The following is a 9,344-nucleotide window of genomic DNA, read 5'->3' as shown; positions in this document are numbered from 1 at the left end:
CAGGAAGTCACGTGAGAAGCAGGCAGTGTGAGAAGCTGCAGACTAATTTATTGCGGATATGGGGCTCCTTTATATCCCTCCCTCCCGGTGTCCCATTGGTCCATTGATAGGTCATGTCTGTTCCTCATTGGCTTTCTGTATCAGGCCATTTTCTCGTTAGCTGTCTCTATGTCTTTTGGCAGAACACTGGTTTGCCTCAGCCGGATGTTTTTGACGTGTTTGCAGCGCACATACGCTGGTTGTCCAGGCCACACTTCTTCCTACAGAGAGATGCCCTTTAGACGAGGAGGGAAAATGCTGAGGGCAGTTGAGTGTGCGAGCCTGGAGAGAAGAGCTGGGCTGTCGATATTACTCTGGGAGTCACCACAGTGTGAAAAGTATTTAAAATCTCTAGACAGCATGAGATTTCCTAGGATGGTAGAGACTTCTGAAGGCTTAGCCTAGGACACTTTAGTATGTGGAAGACAGAAGGAGGCAGATTTAGCAAAGCAGAACGAGATGGAACAGTATTTTAAAAAGCCGGGCGTGGTGGTGCACACATGTAGTCCCAGCACTTGGGAGGCAGAGGCAGGCGGATCTCTGTGAGTTCAAGGCTAGCCTGGTCTACATAGTGAGTTCCAGGACACCTTGGACTACAGGGAGACCCTGTCTCAAAAAAAAAAAAAAAAAAAAAAAGGGAAAAAGCTCCAGACCAAGGGTATTCTACATCCTGGAGGCTGAGAAAGCATATTTTTTTTTTGACAGAATGATCATCTCTGCCAAGTGTTAGTAAGATAAGATAATGACAATCAAATTTCTCTCTTTCTCTCTCTCTCTCTCTCAAGCTGGCATAGGATGTGGGGCTATTGTCTTCACTGTTCTTTCTTTTCAAGATTGGACACATAACCTTACATTCTTAAGAATTAGTCCAAGCCAGGTGTGGTGGTACACACCTTTAATCCCAGCACTTGGGAGGCAGAGACAGGAGGATCTGTGTGAGTTCAGGCCAGCCTGGTTTACGTAGTGAGTTCCAGGACAGCTGGGGCTACAAGGAGACCCTGTGTCAAAAAGACAAAAGAAGAACAAGTCCAATAAAAGGGTAAACCTGGGTTTAGAGAGGGAACCATAGCTTGAAGTAAGTGCCTATGCACAAGTAGAATGACTGAACTTCCATCCCAGGGGATGAAAAGGTGGGTAGCATGGGTAGAAGCAGCAGGTAGAGAGCCCCAGGATATGGCTCAGCGAATAAATTTCTTTCTGTGCAAGCATGAGAACCAGAATTCAGATCCCAAGTACCCACATAAAAACTAGGCAGGTGTGGAGACCATCTGTAATCCCAGCACTCTGAAGGGCAGAGACGGGGAATTCTGGAGCACACTGGCTAGCTGGATTAGCTGGAATTGGGAAGCTCTGGGTTCAGCCAGAGACCCTGCCTCACCTCAATAAATAAAGTGGAGAACGATAGACACCCAACATCAACTTGAGCCTTCCACACATGTACACATTTGTGCACGCTCACACATGCTGTGCACTCACATGCATGAACAAGCAAACATGCATGCATACCACACACATACACAGACACCAAGTATCAGGTGGCGAACACCAATGAGCTTTGTTCTGGTTTTAGTGAAACAGAATTGAGTTAATCATATTTTGTGTGTGGAAGGAGAACAGGTTTGAGGAAAGTAGCAACAGAGACTGGAAATTGGCAGTTGTAACATCTAAGGAACCATGAAAGTGGATGGGCAAAAAGGCCCCCTGAGACAAGAAAGTCAATTGTTTCTAATCATTTTTCACTCTCACATTTTCTAAGGATTTTTTAACTAAGTACCTTCTCACACATATTGAATTGACTTCTAAAGTGTTTTGTCATAATCTTGTACAATTGTAACAAATGTAATTTCTGGTATATTATCCATATTGTCATTTTAAAATAAAGCAAACTATTTTTAAAAATTACATCACTCGCATGACCATATGGAAATAGAGTCCTACAGGCTCCTCGGACCTAAAAAAAAAAAAAAATTACATCACTCAAATATATTCAATGAAATAGAAATACTATATCATACACTTTAATGTACCTACAAATAAAATTTTCACATTGCTTTTTCTGTGATACTGTATACCTTTCTCACAATTCTTCCAGAAAATAATAGCCTAATGATTCATTTTTCTTCTTGGATTCTTTAATTTTCCTGCTATACTTCTTTGTAACCAAACTATTTGTAAACACTTTTTCCTGAATTTAGTATTGATATTAGTTAACAATTTTAATTATTTTTATGTGTATGAGTATGCATGTATGGAAGCATTTAATGTGTGTGCAATGCCCAAGGAGGCCAGAAGAGGGCATCGGATTCCCCTGGAACTGGAGTTATGGATGGTGGTTAGCTACCATATGGGTGCCGAGAACAGAACCCAGGGCCTCTGCAAAAGCAGCCAGTGCTCTTAACCACTAAGCCACCTCTCTAGCTCCATTAGTTAACAATTTTAAAATGTCACAAATATTGGTAATTATACTTAAAAAAAAAAAAAAAAAAAAAAAAAAAAAAACTTTGGCCAAACCCATGACAAAAAATTATGGGTGAATTTTAGGGTGCTTTGAGAAAACATTTTTCACTGTCAGTATTTCAGTATTTGGAGTGCTCACTAAGGCCAGCCTGGTCTACATAGTAAGTTCCAGGCCAACCAGGGCTATATAGTGAGACTCTGTCTCAAAACAAATGAACAAAACAAGTCCCTGAAGCACGGTCTGGGGTACAGCTCAGTGGTACAGTAATATAAACTTAGCATGTATGAGGTCCTGTATTTCATCCCCAGCACCTGTAAAATTCCACCTCTCAAAAAAAAAAAAAACCAAAAAACTGGGGGCAACTAAGTGAGCTGTTCTAAAATCTAGCAAGGTATTTAAGACTATCACAAAACAATGGCAGTAAAAAGCTAGGAAAACTAGGGTTGGGGATTTAGCTCAATGGTAGAGTGCTTGTCTAACAAGCGCAAGGCCCTGGGTTTGGTCCTCAGCTCCATTAAAAAAAAAAAAAAGACAAAAAAAGCTAGTTTTCATTGTTTAGAATGTATAGCAATTTGCAAACTTGAAGTGATAGATCACAGGGAGATGGTGGCAAGGTGAGATCTTTACCTCTTTTTCTTTCTTCCTTTTTCAATAAGATAATTCTGAAAAGGGAAATTCTCCCATCGCACATCATTCTCATTTAGATCTGGTACTTTATTCTCTTCAGAATAAGCATTAACTATTTTCAAAAACAGCTTTAACAAACTGACGTGAAGAGATGAGCAGGACATCTGTTACTGCTTGTATGTAGACACCAGTGTATCAAAAAATGTTTTAAATTAAACTTTTAGTTCCATGAATATTTTTTTCCTGAAATACCAACTAAAGTGTAAAACAACTTAAATGTCTCAGTCTCTCACTAACCTGTGCTGGAAATGGCAAGTTTGGAACCCCGCCAGTGGCTCCACACAGCTGTTCATTCTTAGGCAGTCAACTACCCCCTTTCTCTAGAGGTTCTGTGCCTCATGAACCCAGGTTTCAGTTCTCACTGTACACGTGATTTCTCCACTTTTCCACAGCAATTTCTGACTGTGACATTGGCTTAGCAATTTGGACTTTCCAGTAAATGCATTTTTCAGAAACAGAGTCTATTAATTACTTTGAAATAACAACGAAACTCTCCAAGGAAAAGTCTAGTTGAATTTTATAGGTTCTAAAGCCAAAGGAACATCATGACATTTCATCTTAGTAAACTTTAGAGCTCATTGGAAACACAAGGCAGTTGTCCAGGGGTCACATCTCATAGCACCTACTTGACCTATTTGGTAATAATAAGAGGTGGCCTAAATTAAGATTCTCATTATCACTTGTCTCTTGTCATCCATATTTTCCCCCAAATGAGCTCAAGATTAGCAGTGGTCCCTTCTGAAGTTTCTCTGATCAGATATGAAAGCTATAGCTATCAATTTATGTCTATGAAATCTAGGTCATTTTTGCCAATCAAGAAGCCGAGCAAATTTAATTATTTTCAAGTTTAAGGTAGTATCACATGCACATCTTCCTGAACAATATTATCATTGGTTGTATCAAGTTTGTTCAGGAACACTTCAACCACATACACTTCCTTTAAATGTGTATACCTAATTACCACAGTTTAATAATCAGAAAGACTGACTGATGCCCATAGCTTGGGGATATAGGAGTGTGAGGAACTGGTATGTACCTGATTACCCAGATGTTAGAATGTGATCCATTCTTTTATGGTATAGTTTAACACAATATTCTCAATATACCTCTACTGCATATACCACTACTGCATATATACCTCTGGATTGCCAAGAGGAGGGAAACACGCAAATAATCTCTACTTTTTTTAGGCAGATTAACCCTCCAGGCCCTTGGAACACCTTGGTCAACTGGCATGGAGCATAATCTTACCCCAAGCCAGATGGTGCTGCCTAGTTCTCACAAGAATGCTCTAGTTCTTTGTGGCATGGTTTGCTTTTTTGTTTGTCTTTTTGAGACAGGGTCTCCCTACAGCCCACCTGGCCTAGAACTCACTAGACCAGTTTGGCCTCAGTCTCAGAGATCAGCCTCCTGAATGCTGGGATTAAAGGCGTGTGCCACCATGCCCAGCCACGCATGGCATGTTTTTGCAAATTAATTCTTCACATTCTATCTAAATTATGCCTTTGGCTTTTCCTGTCAATGTCCAAAGTCAGGATGAGGACTGTCTATCTGGGAAAGCGAATCAGGAAAACAAATGATAGTGTTTTCACCGGGAGATTATGTAGATGACTGTTACTTAACATAATTTCTGCCTCCCCGCCCCCCTTGGTTTAGGCTAGAACTCAGTGGGAAACAGTACAAAAAAGGTGCAGATTTCTGGTGAAAACAAACGAAAAACCCCCAGTGAATCAGCTACCTTAATGCTGGTGTAAATTAGTATAAAATCCACCTTTAGCAACTGTTTATAGTTCTCTGGATTAGCCATTATTTAGATACTTAAGCAGGTACTGCAAACTCGCTCACATATAAAGCACCCCTTCTGCTTTAAAGTATTTTACTAAGGTTCTACACTCACTTTACTAACTTAAAAGGATGACAAGTCTTTTTTTGAGACCTTCAGATCACATGAGAATGACATAAAAAAAACTTTAATCCATCAATTTCCGATATTTAAACATTTAATATACTCCTGGAAAGAGAAATCTAATTTAAAAAAAAAAAAAAATGGTTTTTTTGAGTCAGGGTCTCACTATGTAGCCCTGGCTGCCCTAGAACTCTTTATGTAGACCAGGCTGACCTCAAACTCACAGAGATCTATTTGCCTGCTTCTGCCTCCTAAATGCTGGGATTAAAGATGTGAGCTACCAGGTCCAGTTTAAAAATAAATATTAATACAGTGATAACTCAGAAAATACATATTTATATCTTATCCTTAATCTGTGAGAATTTACCTTTTTCAAATTGAGGAAAAATGAATCTTATAACCAAAAGGTGAAGTGTACTCCAATGATTATAAAAGGAAATGTCTGATATTGGGGGGGGGGGGGTTGTCATGCCTCAGAAAGACGTGATGTGATGTATGTGTGTGTACAAGTAAAATATATATAAATAAATAAAAGTCTATATCTTAGGCTTGGAAATGCTGCACACTACCATTTTACATTTTTTTTTTTTTTTTTTTTTTTTTTTGGTCTTTTTGAGACAGGGTCTCCCTCTAGCCCCAGCTGGCCTGGATTCCCTCTGGAGACCAGGCTGGCCTCGAACTCCCAGAGATCCGCCTGCCTTTGGGATTAAAGGCATGCACCACCACACCAGGCCATTTTACATTCTTGGTAAGGTAAATTCTTTTGGAACCAAAGTCATTACTTCCCACTGAAGGCAGGATGCCACATTACTATTCTCACACCTGAATACCTACAGAGAAAACTAGCCAGTTGGCCAACACCTGTGTTTTCATGTAGGCTAGCTCATATAAGTATACTATATAAATAAGTTAAGGCCTCTAGTCAAACAAAGAAATTGATCTCGTACTTCAAAGCAAGTCTATAGTAAAACACTGCTATCTGAACACGGTCAAGAACATACATTTAAAAAATCACACATTTGACAGCTGGGCATGGTGGCCCACACCTTTAGTGCTAACTGCTCTGGCAGAGGACCTGGGTTCAATTCCCAGTATCCAATGGTGGCCAACAACCATCCATAACTCTGGTTCCAGGGGATCTGACACTGTCTTCTGACCTTCACGGGCATTGCACTACACAGGTGCATTTACACACATGCAGGCAATACACTCATACACAAAATATAATAAAAATATTTTAAAAAGCCGAGCATGGTGGCGCACACCTTTAATCCCAGCACTCAGGAGGCAGAGGTAGGTAGATCTCTGTGAGATGGAGGCCAACCTGGTTTATATAGTGAGTTCCAGGCCAGCAGGGACTGCAAGGAGACCCTGTCTAAAAAAGACAAAAGAAAGAAAGGAAGGAAGGAAGGAGGGAGGGAGGGAGGGAGGGAAGGAAGGAAAGGAAGTGAATCATACACTTAGCTGGGCACAGGTGAGGTGCACACCTTTGATCCCAGTACTCTGGAAGCAGAGGCATGCAAATTGTTGTGATTTTGAGGCCAACCTTGACTACATGGTGAGTTCCAGCCTAGGTAAGGCTACACAGTGAGAGCCTGTCTCAATAAAACAAAACAAAACAAAATAAAATAAAAACCACATTTAAAACCTGCATGTTAGAAAACCAAACCCTACACCAAAGTTTAAGCACTGGAACCTCTCAGATTCTAGTTATTCTTAAGCCAGACACCAATTTAACCAAATGCTTTTCCAAAACATAATTTTAAAAAAGGGGGCGGGGGAGATACAAGCAACCAAGCAGAGTTTTTGAAGAAAGAACTGAAAAAATAAATAAATAAAAGCAGCCAAACTTACTTTTAAGGCCTTAGCCTGAGACAAAGAACAGAAGCAAATGGCCCTCCATACTGGAGTAAAATGCAAGGATGGCACTGTGTAATAACATGGAGCTGAGCCACAAGGAGGAGCACATTTCTTATGTCCTACTAAATGCCAAAGACCCATTGAAGAAGGCAAGATGACTTTTATCCAGTACTCCTAAAATCTGGAAGAATGTGTCTGTGCTAGTGGGTGCACAGCTACCCGGAATACACTGTTCTATTAAAACCTCACTCCTTCAGTGTTTATGGTGAATAAAGGCTTGCTGCTGTCTAATTTGTAAGGAACTGGAAATTTGGCTTTTATGATAGACCCCCTAAACTGGTGGTCCACTAGCAAGTGGGAAACTGAGGAAGTCATCTTGATAACTCTCAGATTCTTTTTTCCAAGTTTGGAATACTGGGTCCAAAAGCAATGGTATTACAAAGCTGACCCCCCAAAAATCACTCCCAGCTTCCAAATGAGGTGCTGGGGGAGGTTGGAGGTTCTCAGACTACACTAGAAACTCCTATGTGTCAGCATAATGACTTTTGATGAGCCAATATAATACTGATTTGGATAATGTTGCTTAGTATCACAGGGGGTTTTATAGAAACCTTGTAGTGTACAGCTGAATGCCTTTAGGGTTTGTTTTTTTGTTTCGTTTTGACACAGGGCCTGGAATTCGCTATGTAGTCCAGGCTGGCCTCCATCTCAGAGATCTGCCTTACTTTGCCTCCCAGAGTTCTGGGTTAAAGGTGTGCACTACCATGACCAGCTTGTTTGAGACAAGGTATCAAGCAGCCCAGCTGGCCTTGAACTCCTAATCCTCCTGCTTTCTCCTCCCTAGTTCAGGAATTATTGGTATGTACTACCACAGTGGAAAAGAGATGTTAGTATTCTTGTTTTACACTGACTGTGAAAAAAACTGTAACGGTGAACTTCTGTTACTTAAAATATTTCTCAGAGTAGGATGGTAAGAAGTATACAAGAAAATTCTCTCCAAGTACTTACAATTACTTTGGTGTTTGTGTCTTTTATCCTTATTATTTATTTTTGGGTATGATACCTTCATGTGTGTAAGTGCAGCCCTGTCATGCAGTGCCCTCAAAGGATAGAAGAAGGTGTCAGATCCCCTGAAACTGGAGTTATGGACGGTTGATAGCCAACCAGGTCTTCTGTAAGAACAGCCAGTGCTCTTAACCAGAGTCATCTCTCCAGCCCCTTATTCTTATTTTTTTTTTAATCCTATATTTACTAATCACATCTTTTAATTAGACTCTGGACTCAGTTCTTGCAGGTAACAGTACACAGCTAGAATTTAATACCACTGCTTTGTTTTCATTATATTTTAAGGTAATCTATTCACAAAAAATAATTTTGTATTTCTAAAACAAATGTACATCAAAAAGTGAGTCAATTTAAAAAGTACTGAGTAACATTTTAAAATATGGTTAGAATAGCATATGGAAATGTCTAAATCCACTGAGATCTTTGTACTAGCTGATGTTTAGAAAATTCTGCTTTAAAGTCTAGTTACACATGCATGAATTAAAATCTGTTATTTTTATAAACTACTCAGATAGTAAGCTTGAGACCAAGAGCACCTTTCCCTCAGACTTCCTCGCTCGGAGACATGAATAACAGCCATTTTTAGGATACCATACATTATGTCACTCACTCTCCATCTGAACAAACTGCAGGCCAAGGGGGACAGTGACCTGACCAAGCTCAGAGATAAGATCTCTGGAATCTTGGTTCCGAGCACGGCTCAGAGTCAAACAGGAACAATAAAGGAGACGCAAAGGAAATGTAGTTTCTCCAAATGGTGTAGAGTTCAAGCAATCACAGTAAAGGTAACTCCAAATAACACACATTCACAACATACCCGGAGCTATATCACACTGTAAGAACATGATTCAGAAAGAACCTGTCTGGCTTCTGTACACTAACTGCCCTTCTGTCTAGTAGAGGTAATGAGGCCAGGTTCTTCAAGGAAGTCACCTGCTAGACAAGAACTCTGGGGAAGTTCAATTTTTCTGACTTATTGGAGATTTTAAGTTGTCTTGTCAATCACTTCTTTTGCATACCTACATCCAGGCAACAGAATGTGCAATCAGCGCTTCTGAAATAGGACCCAAATCCTCAGCTTATTCATAGCTCAGCTGGCATTCCTATTTCCACTTCCCAAGGGAAAGTTCATGCATACCTTTAATTCCTACAGATTTCCAACATCCACTCCCGTCTTGGCTCTTCAGGAAAGTAATGTACAAAATCTCACTTACCCAATACCAACTTTAGCAACCTATCTGCCTTTATCCCTATGCAGTTCAGAATCTAAGCATCTCTAGGTTACAGACTTTTGTCTTTAGTCACTGCTTTACCTCTAGTACTTAAACA

The sequence above is a fragment of the Nannospalax galili genome, unplaced genomic scaffold (assembly GCF_000622305.1).
Source record: "Nannospalax galili isolate Female #2095 unplaced genomic scaffold, S.galili_v1.0 scaffold46, whole genome shotgun sequence".
NCBI lineage: Eukaryota > Metazoa > Chordata > Mammalia > Rodentia > Spalacidae > Nannospalax > Nannospalax galili.
This window is presented reverse-complemented; position numbering follows the sequence as displayed.